A 26,504-nucleotide genomic window follows, 5' to 3' on the forward strand; every position below is an offset into this window, starting at 1 on the left:
CCTTTTCCAGACTCTCCAGAATGTAAAGTCACAAATCAGCAGGAATTCTCGTTACCTAGCAACCCCCCAGTGAAGCCCACCCATTACCTAGCAACCACAGTTGAGTTCCAGCACGTTTGGTCAGCTGGTTTAACCTCTCTATGTGCTTTACAATGGCTGCTGGAAAAGACAAGTGTTTTGTTGTTGACTTACCATCCAGAATCCACATGCTGCATTCTTGTTGGTTGTGCAGGAGGCTCCACTTTTGCTTTTCAAAGATGTACAGATGTATAATTGCGTATCTGTTTGGAGTCATTTTCATGTGAGTGTAAACGTTGAGTTTTTAAAGCTTTTTGGGATTTAAAGTGACAAGACGACTTAAAACAGCTCATTCTGAACTGAGCAGACTAAAATCTGATTATTTAAAAATTATTTTCTGCAAAATATGTTGCAAACGTGTTTTATATCACCTGCCTAAGTTGTTAAAGGAAGCATAATAGGTCGCCTTTACAACACATGGTCCTACATGTTGTGCTGAATCCTCACAAATTAGACGCCAGCTGAGCCATTTCAGTCATTTGAGGGGTTAGGCCAGGCTGCTCTTTCATTTCTGTGGCGCATTGCTTGACCAATGAGCTCGATGAAAACAGGCAGGCAGGTTAACAGGGACATGCTAAATTACACCTGCACACCTGTTCTGCAAAGGAAGGGTGTGACTTTGAGATAACGCGCCTTCTACGCCGCAGGAGTTTCCAGCTATTAGGGATTATTTCTAGTGGAGATCGGCGCAAATCCTCCCAAAGCAAACAAACGGAGTGAAAAGGGTCAGTGGGGTCATCTGAGATGGTGAATCTCTCAAATTAAAACTCGCTTTTTCCAATCTGGTGAGAGTGCAGCTCGTCTCTTTGTGTCCTCTGACTGTAAAAGGACAAAAGATTCAACAGGATGCATCTGTTGCTGTTTTAAAAGTAGGGCTGCAACCAAATTTTTTTTGTTTTTTGTTGATTGATTAATTGGTTGATTGTTGTGATGATTAATCAGTTATTCTGAAGATTAATTGGATTAAAAAAATTACATTTTACAGATTTTTCACTTGTTTATTTTGTAAAATACTAGAAATATGTTTTTTAAATTCAAACAAACAAATAATTAAATTCCTTTTTAAAATAAAATCAACATTTTATTGCCTAAAATGCAACAACAGAGCATTCCTTTAGTGAACGGTTGATCATTCTTTGAAAAGAACGGATCTTTGTGAGAATCTCAACCCTTTCTGCTTGACTTAACATCAACACAATTTGTTGACTTATTTATTGGGATAACTGTTCAATAATTCAATAGCAAAAGGTGCTTAACAGGAGAGTGTTGTTGTATTTTTTTCTTTACAGAATTTGAACCAGGTGAAACTAAAATTGCCACTGAGTAGAGCATCTTTAGTTTTGTTAATCTGTAATGAAAGTTATGTATTTTTTGTGCAGTTTTGACTTTATTACTGCTCTGAGTCTGTTTCAGCAGTTGGGCTTGTTTGAGTCTGTATACTTCAGTTAACGATTAATTAATTACTAATTTAGTTGACGATTATTCCAATAATCAATTCATCTGATTATCACCCTATTTAAAAAACATTGAAAACAGCCGTTATCCTAAATTTGGGTGAGCTTGCTGGTGGCTTCTGCACATGCAGTGACTACTTCCAGTCCTGTGAGGGGCACCAAGATAATAGATGACACTTGAACCGCTCTAATCAGGCCAAGCTGGTTGCTGATCTCTTCATAGAGCGAGGGTGTCAGTGATTGATGGAGGCACAACTTGCTGATGCGCTCAGGTTGAAGGGTGAGGGGAGAGTCACTGATCAGCCAAAAGAGACTGGAAACTGTAGGAACAACTGCAGACTGATGCTCTGCTGGAACGTTTCACCACATCCTGTTTCCTGCACACGGTGGCGGTGGTGGAACGCTTCGCTGCGCCAAGCAAAGTAAATCCAGTAATGTGTTGCAAAAATAAACGCGTGATTTAGCCTCTGTGGCTAACAACCTGCTACACTGATGAAATTTTCCCATCATTCCTTTTTATGTTGCATAGTATTCATCTTCACAAGCTGCTTCAACTTCCATACATAAAAGTTATGAACTCTATTTTTAAAGTTATGAAATGTCTTATTGTGAAGAAAGTTTTTTAGACTTGTAACATCTGGGTGACCGATTATTCTGACAATTAATTAATGTTTCAATTTGTTTGATTAACCATCAAACACATTTTAAAATCAAAGATAACTTGCCTAAATGTTAAGATTGTTTGTAAAGAGTGACTTAATTTATGTCACGGTCTTTGGGTTTTTATTCTGATGATTAATCAATTAACCAGATAAAAAACTGGCTCTTTTTGGCTAAAAAACTTAAGCGTTGCTGTTGATTTTCACCTTAAATTCAAAATGTTTGTGTTTTTTGCACATTTATTTCTTATTACAGCTTTAAATATGTTGTTCTTTCAGCAAATCAGTTTTTGTGGTGAGTCTGTATACTCCTGTCAATGATTAATCAATTAATAAATTAGTTGATGATCATTTTAATAATCTATTTATTACAATTTGATTAATTATTTAAGCCCTCCATAATTTACAGGTTGCATCATTTCCAGTAAGTCCATAAAACAATGTTCTGTGTTTAATCTATGCCTGGAAGCACAAATTTCAAACTCTGGCAGTAAAAAATAAACCTAAAAATATCATGAAGTTGGAATCACAAAATCAGCAGTAGATGCTAACATTAGCATTTTAATGCTGGCAAGCGTATTTTTTTTTACAGTATTTTTTTCCCTTATTAATTGTTGTTTTCTTATTTTATTCATGCAATAGTTCCAGCCAGAACCTTTGTATTTGCATGTTTCTGGTACTCCCGTAACTCTGACGCACAAACAACATCTGCAAACAACAGGGATGGATGACAAAACTGCTTCTCTTGACCTACCGGGAATTAATTTTTGAAAAAAATGATCTGATGCATCGTTGAAAAGACTATTGTTGTGTTCCAGTTATGCTAGGAGATAAAAATAATAAACATTTGTTGTTGAGATCATATATATATATATATATATATATATATATATATATATATATATATATATATATATATATATATATATATATAATTAGTAATTTAGCAGCAAGTGGTTTTTGAAATGAAAATATTGCTTATTTTGTCAGTGTAGTTTTTGATTAAACTGCGATTAATTAATTACAGACCCTGCTGTTAACTCCCACCAACACATAAATAACTTTCTGTTTAGTGAAAGAGTGGATAATGGAAAAACAACCTCAGTTTATGTTGCACATATTGCCAGGAACTCAAACTTGGACAGTGATTTATATGTTTTCTTTTGCATGATGTGCCACTATTTGATCATCAGTAACCAGGGGCCGGCGGAGCACATGTGCACTGACCCGGCTGCAGCAGAACCGCTGTTCCCCTGTGATGGCTGGATGGGCACTATTACCCATGATTGGTTTGACTGAGTCTCCCGTCCAGGCCTGGGTGTTGGCCCTCCGGGGATCATGATGGCTGTCCGGGGCATTAATTATTGAATATAGTAGGAGGAATGGTTAATTGGATAAAAATGAATGCTATAATCCATTGAATTGACATAATTAGAAATGGTGAGATTTCCCCTGAGGAATATATTCTCATCATGTCCAAACGTGGAGAGGGAAAAAATGAAACTGAAAAATGAACTGAGGATGCTCTTCCTTCCTCGTGAGTTTGTAAACGTCCTGGGGGAGATTTCAAACTTAGTGTGAGATTTTTTTAAAGGTGACCTACTATTCTTCCTTAAATAGCTCCATACAAAACATGTTCATTTTTGCACAAAATCATTCTGAGATAATGAGATTTTAGTCTGGTCAGTTCAGAATGAGCTGTTTTAGGGCCTTTTGTCACCTTAACTCCAAATACGCTGCTGCTGGCCACGCCCCCTAGCTCAACATTTACACTCACACATGAAATAATTGCAGATGTGCAATTATTCAACCGTACAACTTTGAAAAGTAGAACTGGAGCCTCCTGCACAACCAACAAGAATGCAGCAAGTGGTCAATAAATCAAAATGAGCTTGATAGCTTTCATTCTGATTATGAATATGTTTTGAAAGGTAATTTTATTTACAGAATTCATAAACCATTTTATTTATTAATTTGGTTATGTGAGGTTTTTATTTCTGCTTTATTTATTGGAATTTCAAATATTTTCCAGTTCAAGAGGTTTTATTCTGCATAATTAAAGTTTATTGGTCTTTCAGAGAGCAAACTTATGTGATCACTTGAAAATTGTCTCAAAACAACAATATTATAATTTACAATTTGTCATCCAGGGAAGGTTATTACTATGACAGGCGTACCAACAATAAAACATTGGTCTTTTCCAGCAGCCATTGTACAGCGCATACAGCAGTAAACCAGCTGATCAGCTTTATTAATTGTTTTTTGCTTAGTTGGGTTTTGTAAGATGACTTTGAAAGGTGCCCCCTTATAAAATGTATTATACTATTAATTATTATTATTATTATTACTATTATTATTATTATTATTATTATTACTACTACCATATGTGCTGGAATTCTGCAGGGGTTGCTAGGTAACGGGCTGGGCTTCTCTGGGGTTGCTAGGTAACAGCAGTGCCTGCTAATTTGTGACAATACGTTCAAACTGATCGTACTCCAGACACTAAAAAAAAACGTTAACTTATTGGCAAAGAAATCTGACTGGCTGTTTCTTTAAGTGCTTTGGTTGTTTTGAGCAGCAGCAGAATCCCAAATGGAAGCACAAAAACGTCCAAAAAATGTCGGTTCTACATTATGTATCCCCTTTAAATAAGTTTCCCATACAGCGGCTGAGCTTGGCCGTCGGAGGGCGAGTCGAGTCAGAGGAAGAGCTCTTCTCCTCTCTGTGTGTGCTAGTAAATGTGATTGGATAATGAAGGCAATCCGGCCTGACCACGCAGCGCCGCTGCTCCTGCTGGCTCGGCTGCGTTAAGGCTCGAAGTCTTGAGGGAGTTTGTTTCGGGTCAGTGATGGCATAAGAGCTCACTACAGCATTGCAGTCAGGCTGGGGCCTTTCCTCGGTTCGGTCTGCCTCGCTGACTGGCTCCGCTAGCTGCAGGCGCAACAGTAGAGTCATACTGATACTGCTGTATGGCAGGCCGTTTTTACATAAAATCTGTCTCACCATACTTCCATTCCAGATATCTGAAACTTGTTTAAAACTTGACAAATTAGTCATTATGATAACTGTAATTATATTTTCACAAGACAAAATTTCTATTTGAGATATCTCTATTTACATTCTGACTAGTATAAATGACAATAGCATTAATTTATATGGAAGCTTCAGATATCTACAATGAATTTTTGACTATTTGAAACATATTTCAGATACCAAGAATTATATTATGACTGGTCACAACTTAAATTTAAGATTTTTTGTTCTGGATAGTCCATATTCTAATTAAAGATATCTTGAATGACAAATTAATTCAAGATATCCCAAATGTATTTTTTAGATAGATTCAACTAGTTCAAATTAAATTGTGGATTTTTAAAAATTAAATAACAAGTAGACAAAACTAAATTAGAAGTTTCTGAAGTTGTAATCTTGACTAATTAAAATCCCTTTTAAAATATTTTCAGATATCTGTAATGCCAGCTTTTCTATTTCAGATATCTTGTATTAAAATTCTTTCTAGTCAAAACATCACAGATTTACGAAGCATATTGAAAACTTAATAAAACAATACAAAAAAATAGGAAAAAGTTTTGGAAAATGCACCATTTCAGCTTGGTGAATTGGTGAATGGGTGAACAAGGGCACTTTTAGGCATATTGTGTTTGTTGGAGGAGAATAAACAGATTATTACAGATTAATTTGAGATATCTTGACTAAATTCCTTTTAGTTTTCAGTGCAAACATCCCAGTAGACCAGAAGCAAAACAAAACTTTCCTTTTTTATGTTAAAAAGGAAATTTTTAATTCAGATATCTAAAAATGTACTTTCAATTAATCATAATTATGCTTGTGATATCTTACATTTCACTGCAGATGTGTGACCCTTAAAATTAATTAATTGAAGACATCTTGAATTATTATTCTTACCAGTCAGAATGTGAATGCAGGTATTTTAAATTACCATTTTGGAAAGTCAAAATGTAGTTGTGTTCAGTCAAACTGCATTTGTAGACATTTGATATTACAGATAGTCAGATGAAACTGATTTTATGTTACAAATGTCTGCCATACGTAGGCACAACATGAGAGCTAATTTGCAATTCTTAATTCAGATATGAAAAAATGACACTTTGATTAGCTATAATTACATTTGTAATCTGTTAAACTGAAATTGCTGATGCGTGACCCTTAAAATGACCAATTTGGTGAAATAAATTTGCCAAAATGTAATTGAAGAAATCATAAATTATTATTCTTACCAGTCAGAATGTGAATGCAGATATCTTAAATTACCAAAATACATTTAAAATAGTTAAAATCCATTTTTAGATATCTGGAATATAATTACAGATAGTCAGACGAAACAGATTTTCTGTTAAAACTGCCTGCCATAACTGATGATGACAGTATAATTATTGATGATGTAGATGGCACCAATGAGAGATAAACATGGAATTATAACCCCGGTGACCAAAGTGTGATGCTTAGCAGGTTTTTTTACTCCCCTCCTGATGCCGTTGTTTTTTAATTTCATTTCATCTCTCCGTGCTGCGTGTGATTCAGCCTGACAGAGCCAGGTTTGGTTTCCACGGCACTCTAAGAGATCACAATGAGATGCCTGGAGAGAAGCGTGGGCGCACTGTCGCACAAGATGACACGTAATCAAATGTCCTTTTTGTATCTGCTTGGAGGTTGTTGTATTTTCGGGGGCAGCGGCGGGGGCGGCGCTGATGTCACAGCGAGATGCTGGCTCCAGAGGAGGCCACGCAGACGTGCCAGCAGCGGCGCCAGGGGAGCCGGAGGGAGCCACGGAGGAGGCAGTTAGAAAAGCTGCATGCCGTCACTGTGATGAATCTCAGATCTGGCTGTACAATGAGGTTGAATCCTCTCACAGCTTCACCGTTTGCTTCCCAATATGCGCTCTGTTTCCGCTGAACACCTGTTCTCACTGCAAAACCACAAACAAGTTTAGTTTCTACTGCAAATGTCTTGGAAGACAAAATTTACTAAAAGTAACTTTTCAGCGAGATGTAGGAGCTTGTTTTAAGTAAATAACTCCTTCATATTGATAAAAAAGAACTAGTTGTACTTGTAACAAGACATTGTTTCCATGTTGTAAGAGAAATAGAATTAGTAATATTCATCAATTTTAAGAAAATATTGACTTAAATAAGCTCCTATATCTTCCTGAAAAGTTACTTGTATGTTAGTTTTGTCTTATTTTAAGGGTATTAAGATATTTGCACAATAAACTAGACAAAAATCCTTGGTAAGATTTTATGGTTTTGCAGTGTTCCCCTTCAGAAACACAAAATCTCACCACTAAGTATTTCAGGTTTATTTTCCAGTGCAAATACCTGAAAATACCTTTTCAGCAAGAAATAGGAGCTTATTTAAAGTAAATAATTCCTCAATATTATATTTTTTTAAAGTTCTAGTTTCACTGGCAGATATTTTCACTTTGAGTAAGTGAAATAATCTCCTAGTGGAACTAAAACTTTTTCATCAATATTAAAGAATTATTTCAAACAAGCTCCAATATGTTGCAGAAGAGTTCCTTTTTAGTTAGTTTTATCTTATTTCAAGTGTACTAGGATATAGAAACTAGACCAAAAAAATCCTTGGTAATAATATTTTGTGTTTTTGCAGTGCAGTTGCAGTTACATAAGCATGGAGCAGAAACTCTGCGTCTAGATGTGTTGAAACCAACTTTCTACAGTTCTAACCGAGCAAGAGAGAATATTTAAGTCAAGTTTATTTGTGCAGGACATTTCAGGGTTCGAAGGCTTTACACGATAAAAACATTGCACACTAACCAATTGTGAAAAAAGCAACAAGTGCCTTCTTCAAGCAAATGTACATCAAATATATTTCAGTGATTTAAAACTAACATCAGTATCTTAAAGTCTGTTCTCTTGGTGTTGGGACTTTGGAACTGGGATGATGTGCTCTCTTTTCCTGGTTTTAGTCAGAACTTCAGCAGCAGCGTTCTGGACCTGATTGGTTGCAGTAATCAGTGCGACTAAATGTAAACGCATGTTTGAGTTTCTGTAGATCTTGTTGGACATTAATTCTTTAAACCTGGAAATGTTGTTCAGGTGACAGAAGGCCGACTTTGTAATGGATCCCAGTGTGATTCTGCATCGAACTGAAACAGCTTAATCATCAATTATTCTGACAACTGATCGATTAGATGGATGAAAAAAAGAATTCTGTAGATGCTTCATTTAACCACTTATGGTTATTTTATGCAATACTACAAATGCATTAACATTTTATTACCTAAAATCCAATAATATGGCATTCCTTTAGTGTACACTCGGTCACTTGTAGCAAAGTAAAAAACTACTTCTAACATCAACATGTGCTTGATTTCTGCTTGACTTAAGATCAATATAAAGCAGGAATGATCTGTTGATTATTTTCTATTAACCAATTAATAATTAGATAGCAAAAGGAGATTAAAATGAGGTATTTTTGCTAAATTTGAACCAGGTCAAGCTAAATTTAACCAACAGGTTTGGATAGAATATATTTACAGATAAAGACTTTTTTATATCTAAATGAAAAACATATATTCAGTAATTACATTTTGGCTTAATTGCTTCTATGATTGTGTTATTTTAGCACAATCAGAGCCTTTTTTAGAGTCAGTTAATGATTAATTGATTAGCAGATCAGTTGCCAATTATATTAATATTTGATTCATCGTGATTATTGCAATTAGACGTTCCAGGCCTGTTAAATACACATATGCAGTTAACATTGGGCTCCTGTGGAACAACTGGTCCATTTCTTCCCCATATGTGTGAGTAAATATCTGAGCAGCAGGATAATGCAACATTTAAATCTTAATTAAACTCTAATGCGTACTTCCACCAACTTAGGAACTTTATTAGGCAACTTTTCAGATCCCTCTTGTGCATTTTTCAGAAGAAGAGACTCTGGCAAATCAGTAAAGCACGTATGGTTCTTTCTTTTCTCTATGTACCTTAAACCGTCCCACAGGCCTTACAGGTGGCTAAGTCCTTGCACAGCACTTTTCCAAGTGCAATAAATATTTTTTCCCAAAATTTAATGAATACTGCGCTCCACTGGCCTCCGCAGTCAGCAGATCGCAATCCAACGGAGAACCGTCGGCATGTGACACCAACAGGAGATTTGCATCCTGGATGTGCAGCTGAAACTTCTGCAGCAACTCTGTGATACTATTATGTAAATATGGAGCCAAACCTCTGAGGAATAGTTCCAGCACCTGGTTGAAAATGTGCCATGAATATTTAAGGCGGTTCTGAAGGAAGACGGGAGTCCGGTACAGCACTTTGAAGGCGTGTTTCACTGAGTGTGCACAGTGTTGACTGTTGCACATTTTTCTAGCAGTTGTGAGGCGTTCAGGTTCAAATTTCCTGTCGGTTTTTATGCAGACTGTTTCAATTAAAATGTTAAAAGTAGGGCTGCAACTATTTATTATTTTGATACTTGATTATTTACTTCATCTGATAAAAATTTGCCACATTCTGCTGATTTTTCATTTAACCACCAAGGCTTGTTTTATAAAATATTATTTAAAATAAACAAATACAAATACATAAACTGCTCTGTTACTGCTGTGAATATGTTGTATATTCCAGTTAGCGATGAATTTATTACTAAATTATTTTAATTATTGAATAATAATTTTAGTTGTTGTCATACAGATTTAAATGAAATGTTAAAACAACATTTAGAGCTAGCCTGGTAGAAACTAGCCCTTTGTTTTTCGCTTTGCTTCGTACAGCGGATCTGGACTCTCGGGAGGCCTGGACTGTGTTGAAGCTTTAAACTTTATTCAGTCACAAACGTTTGGTTGTGACGTTTGTAATGCGCCAGTTCGTATGAAGCTTACCGGAAGTTTCCTGCGCTGTAAACAACCATCCTTCACCGTTGTGGAGGCGAACTAAATCGCTACTGATGCTAAATAGATATTTGAAAGTGTAACAAACACGGACTGAATGGCTTTGTTGACTTGATATTGCTAAAACTGCAGGCAGATTACTTCAATAAAACAGCGCAGAAAATCGACGTCATCGTTCACTCTGGTCGCTGATTGGTCCGGCTGAAAATCTACCGGGAAAAGCCCAGGTGGAGGAGCAGTGAAGGGAGCTTAGCATCGAGCAGGAAGGCTAATTTTGGACGTCCACACCTGTGGAGACGTTGAGCTGGTAGTGTGACTGCTGTTTTGATCCGAACCGGGCAGATTCGAGTAGCTTTCCGGGCTCCGGCGAGCTGCGGCTCCCCGCTTTAGGAGCAGCAGAGCGGGGCCGCGGACGCCCCGAGCCCCCTCCGCACCCCCGCTGACGTGACGGAGAGACGCAAGATGGTGAGTGGTTACTATGGCAGGTTACTATGGCAACCCCAGGTCTCTGCAAGAGCTTCCATTTCGCACAGCGTGGGAGAGAGGTGGAGAGAGGGGTGGAGAGAAGAACCCGCAGAGAAAGAAGGGTGGAGAAATCAGCAGAGGAGGTGAGAGATGGAAATAAACACACGTTGGGTGTTGGAGAAAAAGAAGAAGGAGAGGAGGAGGGGAAAAAAGTGATGGAGAGGTGTGAGCGATGGGGTGAGACTGCGGATCAGAGGGCAGGGGAAGCAGTGACGCCGGACCGGATCGGTGCACGTGCTGGAATGTTTCAGGTCTGGTTTGCCATCAGTCTGCTGCTGCGCTGCATGTTCCCACTCTTTATCTCCTCTTCCTCCTCCTCCTCCTCCGGCTCGGCGGGAGACATCGTGTCGGTCTCTGTGACGGGGTCTCCATAGAGACGTCCATCAGTCAGTCGGCATCGGTGCTTTTTGCGGGCAAAGCCTTATCGTGTTTGTCAGTGTGAGTGTTTATCTGTGCGTGTGTTAGTCGGGGTGTCACTCATAGGGAAGGCTGGGGCGAGGCCTGAATGAATGGGGGCCACGGGAGCGCTGCTTATCACGCATGCATGCACACGCTGCTTGTTTGTTTTGGAAAAGACAAGCCTTTCTACATAAAACTCTGGCGTGCAGTCGGGGAACTGTAGACAGACAAACAGTCGGATGAATAACAGGAGCATTTCCACCTCTGCCCTGTTGCATCAACCTGCCTGAGTATAGATCTTTGATCCTACATCACAAGTTTCCCTGTAGAAATAGTTGATTTTTGCTCTTTTCTAGCTAATATTTGTTGAACAGAGTTTCAGAAAGTTTTTAAGATCCCTTTAATGCAACCTTGAATAAAATGTAAGAATGAAAACTATAAATATATGTTGGTTAGGTGCATTCACACCAGCTCTGTTTAGTCCGCTTTCATTTGCCTAGAAAGTCCGGTTTGTTTGTGGAGGTATAAAAACACAATTGAACTCTGGTCTGCCTAAATAGGTCGGGGTTTGCAGGAAGCAGACTATGGTGCAGGGCATTCTGGGTAAATACAACCAAAACAAATGAAAGAGCCTAATGCTAGCTGGAGAAATGGTTTGTTGTCTTTTACAAAATACTTCAACCGCTGAAATCTGATGCTATTCCATTTTGTTTACATTTTGTGAAGAAGGAAGTTGCGTTCTGTCTTCTTCTGAGATTTTTGTGTTGTTTCCTACAGTGGTTCTTAGTGCAGTGCTCCTACAGGCGAGGAGGGGAACAGGTTTTTCAAAGGATTTGGTTTGTTTGACAGTGAAAACACAGGAGCTGTTGCCAGGAGAACTGAGTTTATCGGGATATCTGGTGTGAAAATGTCCTACACTGCTAACCTTAAGCACCACGCTGAGAAGTTTTTTTTGTTTTTTTTTTTTGCATTTAGCCTCGTATGGGTTGGCAGCAGAAGTGAGTGGTGAAACAAAAGTTGTCCAGGTAACGGTTCATAAATAAAAAAAGTTAGCTAGTTAGTTAGCAATGCTATAATAGCAACTAGTTACCAGTAGCCTGAATTACCTCGAGTCACAGGTTGAGTCAAGGTAAATTTTTGCCAAACAGAAAATGGTGGCCCCTCCAGAATACGGCCATATTTTCTCACCGCATGCGCTGCCCAAGTACAGGATGGTGCCCTGAGTGGTGAGCCATATCAGCCCAACATACTGAGCGACTGTTTATCTCATGACTCTCAGGAGACAAAAAAATATTACATATCAAATGTGAAGTTATTTAAAACTAATCAACCAGTGCAATTATACTTTTTAAAATTAGTTTCTAGCATAAAACACAGGAAAAGACCAAACTATTGTGACATTTATCAAAACCTCACTGAATTTACAAGTAATTTCTTATACTAATTTGAAGTTCTGTGGCGCTGCGCCACTGTGCAGTCCTGAAAGCTACACTGTTAGACTTTTTATTGTAATTTTACAGTACCTTACTGGCAACACTGTTGCCAGTAAGTTACTGTAGAATGGTAATTACAGTAACTTACTGGCAACAGTGTTGCCAGTAAGTTGCCAGCAAGGTACTGTAATTACCATTCTACAGTACCTTACTGGCAACAGTGTTGCCAGTAAGTTACTGTAATCACCATTCTACAGTAACTTACTGGCAACTTACTGGCAACAGTGTTGCCAGTAAGTTACTGTAATCACCATTCTACAGTAACTTACTGGCAACTTACTGGCAACAGTGTTGCCAGTAAGTTACTGTAATTACCATTCTACAGTACCTTTACTGTTATGATATTTCACAGTTAATTTTTACTGTGAGTGTGATTTACAGTTATAACTGCTTTACTGTAAATGTAGTTTATAGCATAAAACTGTAAATGTATTTTATAGTAAAGCTGGTCTACTGTAAACTTGTTTCACAACATAATGTCAGTTTTACTGTAAATTAAAGTTTACATTTTTTAATACAAGAATATTTTACCATAAACCGAAAAGTTTCACAAAAGAAATTTTAGTCCAAGTACTGTGAATAAAAACAGGTATTTATTTTCAGCAGATTTGTTGAAATAAAATCCATTTATATATTCGCAATGTCATAAAGAACAATGTCACAATATAATATACAATGTGCTATAAAACAACAAAACCATAGAACACACTACAGGTCATGTCAATATTTTTATGGCACATGTATGTAGCAACATGAACGTGTGTGCATCAAGTACCACCCATAAACTATTAAAGACTGACTTTTAAAAAATATATAGAATATACTTCATTTAAAAAACCAGCAGAGGCTGCATTGTCAGAAAGCAGTTAACAGTAGCTTAAATGTGCTCTGTTACACAATACATCACAGTAACAGTGCAAGTGCGATAATGTACTATATGGTAGGCATTCATATCAATAAATATTGTTATATCAGATGCATTTCCTACATTAGAAGAACTTTTATTCCATTTGTCAAACAAAACCAGTGGGATCCATCTTGTGGAAGCTGAACTGTAAAGAATAAGACGATGTGGGAGGTCATGAGATGGTCAGGAAGTTATCTACATTTTCAAATCGACAGGAAGGCTGACAAGTTAAACTGAAATGACAATGTCCAAATGCATAAAATCATTGGCATAAAGCAGCATTAAGTTGATAATTTCTTTAAAAAAAAAAATCAATTACACTGAAGTGATAATAGAAGCTGCATAAAGAATGAGCAGGACTGGCTTCACTTCAGGTTTTTGGATTGTTTATGGCAAAAGCAGTCAGTCAGTCTTCACTAATTCAAACGATTGCGTACTGTATTGAGACCCTGCAAATGTCCCCAAGGAGACGATGAAATACAACATGTCATAACAATCTTTTTAGTCATTTTGTTGGTGCTGATGGATTACTGCAAAGGTGTGCCTAATAAACTGAAAACTGCATAGTATAAAAAAACACCTCAATTAAACGAATACACACTTAAACATTTCTGTGATTTAGTAAGAGATGCAGCGACATCCACTTTTTACCACGGACACAGAAAAGATGCAGGCTACTCTAAAGGGCTATTGTGTAGGAATCACATGCCGTTTATAAATAATCATTAAAATCATATTAAAAAGCCTAAAGTAAAGTCAGAACATGCAAGATAGGAGGAAAAGACAATAAAATAATAAACATTTGGTAAAATGCTTACCTAGTTGGAAGTCCTCTATTCAAATTCAGCGAGTCGTTTGAGGAAGGTGTTGATCCGGGAGTTGACACTGACTACTTTCCTCTTGACTTCCCGTCTTGCAGCTTGTACTGACTTTGGCTGTGCATTTGGTACCAACATCTGGATTGATCCTCACAAAGAATCTTTTAACAGAAATAAAATATATTAATTGTATTTTTTAAAATGAAGACATACAATACAGCAATCAGCTATGGTTCTTCATCATCAGTCAAACTGTCATTAAATTTTATTCATAAATGGCTTGGTGTAGAGTACTTACAGTTGTATCATTTCCAGCGTGGTGGATGCTGACTCCTGATACTCCAGATTGAAGTCATAATATGACCCAAAAAAGACAGCAAGGACGCTGGCAAAGTCATGTAGTTGCTCAGGTTCGAAAAATACCTTCTCCTCCATACTGACCATCCACCGGGTTGCAGACATCAAGCTATTTCCTAAAATAGACAAACCCTTGTCAAGCTAATGCTAGTGAGTAAAAGTACAGACTACCATAACTATTACATACATTGCTACAAAAAAATTATAGTGATAGAAAATATTCCTCTTACCAAGCATGATTACCCTTGGTGTTGTAGGTAAGGTCATTTCCATCTCAACAGACATCTTGGTGGAAGATACCTTTGAAACATAAAAGGAAAACTCTTAATTATGAATTACTGGTAGTAATTTATATTTAAAGGCCAGTTCACCCAGATTACAACAGGTTTTGAGAACCTCACCCGGAGACTAGACTAGACTTTACCTCTACATCCTGCTACCACTCTGAAACAGCGGATGTGAATGACAGTTGTGAGGCTAAATGAATTTTTAAAGCATTACATTCCACAAATACAGTATCTGAATGGCTAAGTACAATATGGGTTAACAAAATGTTTGTAATTTGGGTGAATTGATCCCTTTAACAAATTAATTGAACAATTCTGATTTAAGATGTGTGTTTTAAGTTAAGAGTCGATATAAAATTACATCAACCAAGATGAAGATTGAGTCCTCTTTTCTTCTAAATGTTTTATTTTTCTCTGCGGAAGTAGGACATTGCTCTATTCCACAACGAAACCGATAATTAGCTGTGTGTTGATGTTTCTTCACATGAGTACAAAATTCTCTAAATTCTGAAGTACAAATGCTGCAGAATTTACACCTGTACATAGTTGCACCTGTTAGTACTGACTTAACTTTAAATTTGCAAGAGCATGGTTTAAACAGGAGAACAGTCGGTATCTGTAACCAGGGTTGGAAATTAACTTTTTGTCCACCTGCCACTGTGGCTGAACCAACTCAAAAATAACAGAAACCACTTGAATGTTTTCCACCTTTGTCCTCATTTACAGACTCTTATACACTATGTTGGAGATGTAATGGTACTTTAGCAGGCTAACTAGCTGTAGCAAGCTCAAAGTTATAGATTAGGTTAGCTGCTCCTCTACATTTCCAGATTATTTTGTGGCTTCAAATATGTTTGAAGAGCTGTCTTTTTACCTGTTGTCTTGTCTTTTCAAGAGTTGAAACTATGTTAGCACTCAGCAGGACAGAACTGCACAGCCACTTGGAGGAAAAAGCTTGGGAGTTAAAAAAGTCATCTGACAAAAGAAAAAAAGAACAACGTTAGAATTCATCCTTGTTGACCTAGCTAATCTGCACTCTTAACATTTGCAAGGTCATGGTTTAAACAAATGAACAGTTAGATGTATTTTTTAAAAAAAGGGGGGGGATCAATTATCAGTTAACGTTATATTGTTCGACAAAGGATGTAACAACAATGCTAACAGACACTCATCACTGAGCTTATCTCAACCCAAAGCTAGTCGCTCGAGGAAGATTTAGCGGCAAAAGCCAAGCTAAAACCTTCGGTAAAATTAGCACCTTAGCTAACGTTAATTCGAACCAGCTCAAAAATAACACCATCATATTTTTCTATCTTTCACCTCATGCTAAGTAATAGCATTATAGCATGATGCTATAAGTTACGTTAGCTCCATCTAAAATATACATTGGCTTCAAACAGTTTTCTAAGTGTTTTTTTTACCTGTCTTGCGAAGAGCTGAAGCAGTGTGAGCCCACAGCGACAGAGCTGCACTTGCACTTGGACGGAAAAAGCTTCGGAGTTTAAAACAAACGTCATCAGAAAAACGTTGGAAGCGAAGCCACCCTTGATGACGTAGCTAGATAAACTGCATATTAATGTTAGCTAGGATGTGAAAAAAAACAAAAGTACATGCTCTCTTTCTGCCTTAAAAATATGTTAACCACTAAAGGAGTAAAACTACAGAAACAGAGAACCACGATGAAACATCTATGATGACCGTTGGAAATCAAATAGAATTCTTACATGGCCAGCGCAAAGACATTATTAGTACAGTACCACTACTGTAATGTGTAAACAGTAAATTACAACTTCAAAACATACAGTAAGTTACTGTAATGCTATGTACTATACCCATAATGCAATGCAAATTACAGTAACTAATTGTAAAGATGTTTTATGTTAGTTTACTGGGCATTTTGCGGTATTTAGCTGTAAAAAATACAGTAAAGGCTAACAGTGCAAGATATTATAAATACAGTACCACTACTGCAATGTGTAAACAGTAAATTACTGCAACTTCAAAACATACAGTAAGTTACTGTAATACTATGTCCTTTACCCATAATGCAATGCAAATTACAGTAACTAATTGTAAAGATGTTTTATGTTAGTTTTACTGGGCATTTTGCGGTATTTAGCTGTAGAAAATACAGCAAAGGCTAACAGTGTACATCTAAATGAATGATTAAACAAGTTGTGTTGCTTGAAATAAGTTCACAGAGAAAAAGAGTTTGTACAAATATTTAGCTTAGCAACAAACAAGTCAAACTAAAAACAGAAAGACTTTCTTTGAGTATTTGTTTTATTAAAACATGATTCTGTTTAGTGGAGCTAAAGAGGCTAAAAATAAAATGTTTCTTTATGTCTGAAGATCAAAACATCTTCATCTTTAAAGCACTCATCTTCTCTTGGCATCTTTTTGTTTTCTTGCAGGATATTGAGATAAATTTCTATTCTTTGATTTTTCTCTTATTAAAACATACAACTTTAATCCAAATTTAAAGTATTGATACAGATTATTCTTATTCGTCTGTTAATGGCCTTGCTTCAGCTCAGTGCGTAAAACGACATGCCGACGACCTTGCCCTTGACCTTTAACGCCTAATAAACACTTATAATTACCCTTCTAATTAGAAAGATGCCCTTGTCCTGCACTCATCCGGAGCAGTTGTGCGTGAAAGCTCAGAGTGAGGTAGACTTATCTCAATGTTTAATTTAAAAACGGCACCTGTTAGCTCTTAAGTGCTGCTGTTACGCTGCTTTGTTGCAATGCACCGACTTCTCCGGCCCAATTAGTGGAGCTGTGAGCTGTGTCCCGGTCTGTGGATGGGCTTGGAGCCAGGCTGCAGCTGTTAGATTAGCAATCACAGGTTCTCATTCTGGTAGTTCTGCATCGCCTAAACCCAGGAAAGCTTTCAACAGCCATCAGCACGAAGAATGAATTCTGTCTCTGCATTTTAAAACACTTTTAGATGCGTCTGTGGATGCATGTGTAAAAAAAATACAGTCAAGATTTTTCCTCATGTTTCTTTCTATGCATTGGAGCTATAAATACATGTGATTAATATATATTTAATTGTGATTCTGCTGCAAAGTCAGAGAATTGCAAATGCTACCAAAAAGTGTAGAGAAGGAGTTGGATGGCGTTGGATGGCCGTCCTTTGAACGGTTGCGTGGGAGGATTTATAATTGCTGTTATTGCCAAGCCCAGGATGCTTTCAGGGACCTGAAAAAATATTCTGCATGCAGTACTTTAAAAGAATAAGTAGTAAAGCGATGTTAAAAAGGGAAAGTGTGTTTGTGCCGATTTCCATAATGTGAAATCAAATCCAAACATGGTTGATTTATCTTTTTTATGCTTCTTTATTGTTTTATTATGAGGTTAATGTCAAAATTCGGACTCATGGTGCGTTTATGGTCTGGCATCACAACCCAAAATGAGAGCACTGCATTTATAAGCAACAGTTTGTTTAAAATTCACAAACTCATGTTAGGAAGTTCTCTGTTATCCTAAACAAGTAAAAGGATGAATATTTTAAACTTCGGTGGATCTTCTTTATTATTTTGCTAATAAATTTTTGTTAATAATATTATTTTGTTGGGGTTTTATGTGACAGAAAAAATATGCATAGTTTTTTATCATTGTTAAAGCAACATTAATCTAGGAGGCAAACATCAGAGCAAAAGTTTATTACAGCAGTTGCAATTGGAGAAAGTCACAGTTAACACACAGTTTGTGTCAAAGGAGTTTCTGAGTCTCTGTCTGCTTCGGTCTCCCTCTTATCCTTTGAGCACATAAAAAAAAGAAAAAAAAGTACAAACTGTTTCTAACTGATGGTTTACAGATGGAACTTCTCCAACATTGTGGCGCCTACATCTTACATACATCAAGGAAAAGTTGACAGTTTTATTTCCAAGGCAGAAAGGAGGAAACTTCATCTATTCTCCTTTGGGTTCAACTTGCATGTTCAAACCTGTAAGTCAACAGTGAAGGTCAGCGACCCCAAAACAAACGCAGCTCACCAGAGGTCAGAGGTCAGGCATCTCCTGCTGCAGACAGTTTGTTACACAGAAACTACAGTTAGTATCACAGAAAACTATGACCTTTAATTCATTGAATACATGGAATATACATGAGTAAAATAATAGAAATATTCAAACCCTTGATGAAATAACAGTTATTAATAATCCATGTTAACGTCCTCTTTACTGATTAACATCTGAACAGTGCGGTGTGCATGTTGAGAACCTCCCTTCGCTGCTGGTCTTTTGGGTTTGTCTCTATTTAACTAATTAACCCAAATATACCCGGGGTTGGCATCCTTCACAACACTGACAGCCATTTTTATTCAGATTTGTTTAGCGCAATAAAAGCTACACAAAGTTAGCAGAAAATTATTTCATAAAAAGTAACATTCTTAATAAAAATGCTATGCATATGTAGCCTTAAAACACCCAGGAAAAGCTGTTAAACTTATCTTTTTAAAATTACCTTTACATTTTACCACCAACCATAAACATTAGTTCTGCTAATGCTAAAGCGCTAGCCTCAATTCAAATGATATCTGACTAAAACCCTCAAGCACCAATTAAATCTTGACATTATAATTTGCCTTATATTTACGTCTAATGTTTGTATTTTATTTCGTTTCTTGTTTGAAATAAATTTTTGGGGGGTGAAGAGAGAAGGAGGAAACTAAACTGCTGCATAAAACTGTCGTCAATCAATTCAAAATAAGAGCAGGAACATAAACGTCTAGCTACTTGGAAGAACTTTCAACAGTTGATAACTAAAACAATTCACCACTAATGTTGAATTTTATTCAAGTGAAATTTTAGAATTCATTCAGAAAAATAAATTTAGAGGAAGGAAATTGTGCTAAGTGTTTTAAAAGCTAGCAAAAACACTGAACGCTAAAAGAAAAATTAGCTTAACAAAACATCCTTCTGGACCAGATACCAACTTCAACGTCAGAAGTAGTTTGGAGGCTTTTTTTTTCTTACATTTTTTAATACAGAGAAGGCCCTTTCCTTTGACTGGATATGAATATAAAACAAGAAATCTTCATGCCACCCACCTGGCTGTGGCGCCCTGGGTGGTCAGCCTCATTGCCCATCTCAAATAATAGCACTGGCCACAGAGATAATGTTTTTTTCACCAAGCACTAAGTTTCTACATGATTTTTCTTCACTTAGCGATTTTCTTTTTGTCTCAGTCTCTTCTTACAGCCAGGCAACAATAAAACCCAGAGAATAAAAACAGAAAGCAGCACAGATTGACTTTATACCAGAAAGGCCACACGCACAATCATAGAGTCAGAGCTGACAGATCGTACCTTGACCCCTGAGAGAAATCACTCACACTCGCCTTCTTATGCTGAAAAAAAAAGAAAAGAAAAATGGAGGCAGAATGGAAACCAGAAATGCTGAACAAGCCCTGTTGTGCTAAACAGCTGGGAGCAACGAACGCTCAGCTCAGAAGCACTGGGGAAAGCTCTCAACCCCAAAACTGTGCCATTTACACGGCTCTGCAAATGGCTGGGAGACATTTCCATTAGAGAGCGGTTTTAATCCTCAGGAAACCAGTCCATCAGCGCTACAAACAGCCTGAAACACGGATCAATTCTCCACTAAACCAGCTTCCACAACACCTTCGCTGGATTTGGTTTGCAGCTGAGAGCTTGGGAAGATGTTAACTTTGAAAAGCCTTTCATCCCAACACCTAGTTATCGATTAATGAGTTAATCTAATGCTGTTTGATCTTATTGGTCGACTAACGATTAATTGATACATGACCAACAAGAAGAGTTTCCTCTTGTATCAACTGTATTTCCATAGCAAAGGGCTGCATTTGTCATAATATGTTAAATTTAGTAAAAATATAAAATTTTAACACGTCAGCTGTATTGAATACTGACTGAATAAACAGAATTATTAAGCTAAAGACATATTTATAAAATATAGCAAAACAGGAACCTCTTAGGTTGCAGAATATAAAAATAAAAGATGAAAAGAATAAAATGTTAAACACGTAATTCCCCATGAACAGTCAGAAGTGCTGCCTGTAGTTGCTCTTGTAGGAATGTTTTTTTGGTTAATTAAAAATCGTCAAAAGTATTGGTTTGTGAGCACTTGTCTTTTCCAGCAGCCATTATACAGCGCATACAGTGGTGAAATCAGCTGACCAAACATGCTGGAACTCCATGTTGGGGTTGCTAGGTGACGGGCTGGGGTTGCTAGGCAACAGGCTGTGCCTGCTGATTTGTGAAGTTACATTCTGGAAGTTTTTGAAATGCCTCATTTTCCAGACACCAAAAAATATTAAGTTATTGCCAACAATATGACTGGGTGTTGTTTTTTAAGTGCTTGGGTTGTTTTTATAAGCAGTTGAGACCCAAATGAATCCACAAAATGCACCGTTTTTTTTTTTTGCTCTTATTTGAGTAATTTCTTTGATGGCTACTATTTACTTCTGCTTGAGTATAAATATTTTGAAGTAGAGTTTCTTTACTTGCCCACCTCTGTAAACCATTAACTGTTTGAATCTCTTCCACCACATAATACCAAGTGGTCTGGAGCCCCAGTTTAGGGGTGGAGGCAGAGTAATGTCCGTTAATGGGAGTGCTTCAGCGGGGTGATGAACACAGTGACTTTTAATCTGCCGCTCTCGGCCTCCTCTGAAGGATGAAGAGGAGGAGGTCCCCGCTCCGGTAAGAGCGGTTCTGAATAGATCAAGGCTCCTCTGCGCCTTCTGCATCCAAATGAGAGCGGAGCCGCGTCTTTGGCTGGTTTGAGTGGGAGGGCGAGGTGGGAGACCGTGCAGAAGGAGGGGGCTCGAGTACATCCTATTCGACAAGGATGAGCTGTGAATGAAACGGGAGACGGCAAATTATCCAGTTTTAGAAAGGACTAATAAGGCTGTTCTGCTGTTTTCTAAAAATAAGCACTTATTGTAACACGGCTGCAACAGCGAAAAATAACCGTTTCACTGTTTGAGAAAAAAGAAATGGGATTACATTATGCTCCCTTTTTGATTAGTAAGTAGAGCAAAAAGTTTTGGATAATTAATATTTTATCCTAGAATTGGAACTTGAGCTCAAATCGAACAGAGCAACTAGTTACATTTACTTTTACTGTACCATTAATGTACTGTTTTTACAACACTGTACTTTTTACTTTTGAACTGCCGTGTTGGTGAAAATGTGCTCTACAAATAAAATGATCTTACCCTGAGTAATTTTATTATGAAGTATTTTTACTCTTACTTGAGAAAAATTTCTGGATTTTCTTCCCACTGAATGAAAAACAATTTTTTTAACCAAAAAATCACCAGACACACCTGAAGTTTTTTATTTTTTTATTGAGTTGACTTTTTACCAAATACTTTTTACTGTCACTCAGAGTTGGAAAGTAACTAATTACATTTACTTGAGTTACTTTTTGGAAAAAATCTACCAAAAATCAGAGTTATGAAGTATTTACGTTGACTCATTTGTGTTTCCATTTTATTTATTATTTCTCGTTTTTGTGTTTTATTTGTGGATATTTAATGTTTTCCTGCTCCAGTGTGAAATGTTCTTCACAAAACTTTAGTTTCTTAGTATTACAGAAAAAACTTGCTTTATTATGCCGTTGTCAACTTGAAAATGGTCTAAAAACAACAATATTGACATCTGTGATCATTTCTGGCATAATTTACCGTCATTATATTATTAGACCTTTCATAATAGCACATTTTGTGCTATTATTATCTTGGAAATAAATTTAAATTAAAATACTAAATACCCAAATAAACAACAAAATATGTGATTAAATAAATAAATGGAATCAAATTAAAACAGATTAAAAAAGAAAGTTAAATAAATTACCTGGGAATAAAATTTAGGGTCATTGTAAATTAAAACAAATAAATAAATAAATTACAAATAAAGTGGGAAAGTACTAATAAAACAATGTATTTATAATATAATTAATTTAGTGAGTAAATAATCAGAAATATAAAAAAATGATATGTAATAATTAAAAACATTTAATAAATGAACAAAAAGTGGGAAACAAAAAAAGCTAATAATAAATCAGATTAATTCAAATAAACAAAACAAAAACTTTGAATCAGGAGGCAACTTTTATAAAGTTAATTACATGCTAATAAAACTTCAATAAATAATAAATTTATGCCTAAATGAAATAAAGTTTTATCAGCACTTTATCAAGGTTAACTCTGTTATCGTTCCCAACTTTAGTTCTGAAACTAAACTCATAATAAATATCATTGTAGATTTATTTGTGTTCGTCTGTCTGCGGCTCGTTGGATGGAGATTTAATCAGGACGAATTATTGAAATTATTGTACCTATTAGACAAGCAGGGCGGGTTGGAGAGGTGAGGAGAAACACTTTGGTTTGGGGCTAATTCTGCTCTGGCCCGGCCCGCGATAAGAACCCGAATCTGCAACCAGAGTTACAGTAAAACACGCAGAGGCTCACGGCGGCGGAGGGGATCGTCTGTGAAGATGTGAATCTCTCTGCAGGCTCGTTTCATCTGGAAACGGGGAGAAATTCATCACCTCCGCCCCTTTCACTCGCTTTACCTCCTTCCTCCCTCATAATGATATCAGCCATCAGGCGAGCATCGATTCAAAACGCTCGGGGAAAAAAAAGAAGAAGAAGAAGAACGCGTTCCTATAAACCTGTAATTGTGGATGAAATTACAGTTGAAATATTAGGGAAAAAAAATCCATGAGAATAGTGGAGGTGTTACACCTGTAACGCATCACGAGTCATGGAGTCATGGAATCATGGAGTCATGGAGTCATGGAATCATTGAGTCATGGAATCATGGAGTCATGGAATCATGGAGTCATTGAGTCATGGAATCATGGAGTCATGGAATCATTGAGTCATGGAATCATTGAGTCATGGAGTCATGGAATCATGGAGTCATGGAGTCACCTGTGCTCACGCCTCAGATGATGATCTCAGTCGTCCAGGGGCCACAGCAGGGAGCCAGACAGGATCAGGTGGAAAAGGCTGTTTGTACGCCGTTAGTCAGCCGGCTTACAGTCAGGGTTTGTGTTCGTGGGCTCCAACGTGACGTCAGCGATTCATTCATCAGCAAGGCCGGCGCTCCTTTCTCCGGCTGAGAGGAGGAGGAGGAGAGCAGGGCTTCCTCCTCCTCCATCCATGATCGTCACGCACCTACATCTACTCAGTTACTTTAACCATTTTATTTTGATGTATTTCTACATTTTTCTACCCGCTGAATGAAAATCAAACATGTTTTAATCAAAGATTCACCAGACACACACCTGCAGTTTCTGGTAAAGTTTAATCAGTTTTTTATTAAAAGAAACTGATTAGGAAAAAACATTTATTTTGCCTGATTTTGTTATTTTTATTACTTATATAAATTATTGTCATTTTGGTCCTTAAAATACCAACATTTCCTCCTAACTTTATATTTCACTGCATCTGTTGATGTCATTTTAAATATTAAATGCCTGACAATTTGATCAGTTACTCAGTACTTGAGTGCTTTTTATGAGTTTTTTTGTACATTTGAAACATTTCCTAGCTAAATTAGAGACCAAATACAGCAACCAGATTGTCAGTTTAACCTCAGATAATATTTTCCCGCCATTTAAAAGAACCTTAAATCTGCAGTTTAAAGAAATGACGTGTTTGGTTAAACCTGGTGACCTCTGAAGCTGCTCTCTGCTCTGTTTCTGTCTGATTCGCCTTCAAACTCCAGAAGTGAGGACAAACAGGATGAACTTGAAATCTGCATCAGATGCTTGTAAACAGTGAGCGTTGGCGTTTTTAATTGTGTAAAACAGTTCAACGGGCTTTGCACCATCAAAACGTCATACAGTCACCAACCATGAAACCGGCAATAAACATTTTGTCAAAAGCCGTCAAGCAAATATATCGATTAATGTTATTATGAATCAAATGTGTTTTTAGCCTTGATTTGAAGGAGCTCAGTGTTTCGGCTGATTTGTTGTTTTATGGACGTTTATTCCAGAGTTGAAGCTGAATGCTGCTTCTGCATGTTCGGTTCTGGTTCTGGAGATGTAGAGTACACTGCAAAAAACTAAATCCTGCCAAGTATTTTTCTGGTGCAAATATTTTAGTACACTTGAAATAAGACAAAACTAAATTTTCAGCGAGATTCTGGAAGTTATTTAGGTCAATAACTCATCAATAATGATGAAAGAGTTATAGTTCCACTGACTTTTTTATTTTATTAAGATATTTTGTTAAAAATGAAATAATATTCCAGGGAATCCTGTCAAAGCAGGTAGGCGCATTATTTATCGCTAGATTACAATAACAGATTTTACTGAACGATAAATCGTTCTAGAAGTTATTGTGATAAGTGATAACATTGTTGTTTTGAGACCATTTACTTGTACAGTAATTGTAATAATGGCATAATAATGCAAGAACAGATTATCAAAGATCAATAAACTTTAAATTCTAATCAACATTTAACACTGGAACTGGAAAATATCCAAAATAAATAAACAAAACAGCAGAAACAACAAATAAAATGAATCATGAAGTCAAAATTATCCTTAGAAAAATGGCAGGTTGAGACTAAAACACCAGGCTGAAGAATCTCATCATCTAGTTTTGAGAGAAAAACAATAAATCATGCAAATAGAAATTATTTAATTTGTTTAAATTCTCCATATCGTTTTTTACGACCATTTGCTTCTCGGACTGTTACTGCCAATATCGATGGCGTTTAGATAAAAGTTTCCCTGCGAATGTTATTTTGCTCTTTTAAGGCTGCAGCGGATTCGGTGGTGAAAATCCACCAGGTAGCAAAACGGCTAATTGCTCTCAGGGGAATCTGGTCATTGAATTTAGTTCAGACTGGAAGAATCAGATGCTGTCGCCAATCTGCACTCCTGATATTCATCTTCTTCGACGTCAACCGCGGCAATCTGAAATCTAATCAAATGTGAATTGATTAAGTTGATTGAATAAACCGACCAAATCAGCAGCCAACGTGACACAAATTCTCCCTGAAGTAGGAGAGGATTTAGAGCCGCTTTGAACCATAAAACAAACAAAAAAAAACAATTATTCTGTGTGTATCGTTTGTTTTAATGATCTCACTGGACATAATGTAACATCTAAGCCTGTCAATTATACTGGACGATAAATTGTCCCAAAAATTATCGCGATAAATGATAATATTGTTAATTTGAAACTATTTTCAAGTAACATAGTAATAATGGCATAATAATACAAAAACACATTCTCAAAGATAAATACACTTTAAATTATAATCAATATTTAACACTGGAACAGGGAGATATTTTAAATATACAAAATAAATAAACTAATAAAATTAAGTATGAAGTATCTCTAAACAAAATTGTTCTTCAAAAATAGGCTTAGTTGAGACTAAAACACCAGACTGAAAATGTTTATCATCCAGTTTTGGTAGAAAAAGAGAGAAAAGAGAACAAAGATAATTCATGCAAATGGAAATTATTGAATTATTTTAATTTATCACGATATTAATTGATTTGTTGCAACAGGCGTAGTAACGCCTGTTACTGGTTTTATTTAGAGATCTCTTTCAAAACAGGTTTAAAACTGAACCAAATGCTGAGCAAAAACAAAAACACAACAGAATA

The 26,504-nt window shown here is 36.6% G+C and overlaps 1 protein-coding gene across 5 annotated transcripts in view; it reads left to right on the plus strand.

The window, feature by feature from the left end:
- The window catches only part of lrrc4ba (leucine rich repeat containing 4Ba), a 46,671-nt gene that overhangs the window by 3,503 nt on the left and 16,664 nt on the right, over window positions 1-26,504 (plus strand). For 2 of the 5 annotated variants that reach the window (XM_044101425.1, XM_044101429.1), the window contains exon 1: window positions 10,588-10,693. The exons of 1 other annotated variant lie outside the window; for it this stretch is intronic. The gene's annotated coding sequence lies outside the window, so the exon portion shown is untranslated. Of the gene's footprint in view, window positions 1-10,324; window positions 10,551-10,587; window positions 10,694-26,504 lie in introns of those variants that run through there. 2 more of the 5 variants (XM_044101427.1, XM_044101428.1) reach the window with 2 other exon arrangements.

This window comes from Gambusia affinis, linkage group LG19 (assembly GCF_019740435.1).
Source record: "Gambusia affinis linkage group LG19, SWU_Gaff_1.0, whole genome shotgun sequence".
In the NCBI taxonomy this organism is placed as follows: domain Eukaryota; kingdom Metazoa; phylum Chordata; class Actinopteri; order Cyprinodontiformes; family Poeciliidae; genus Gambusia; species Gambusia affinis.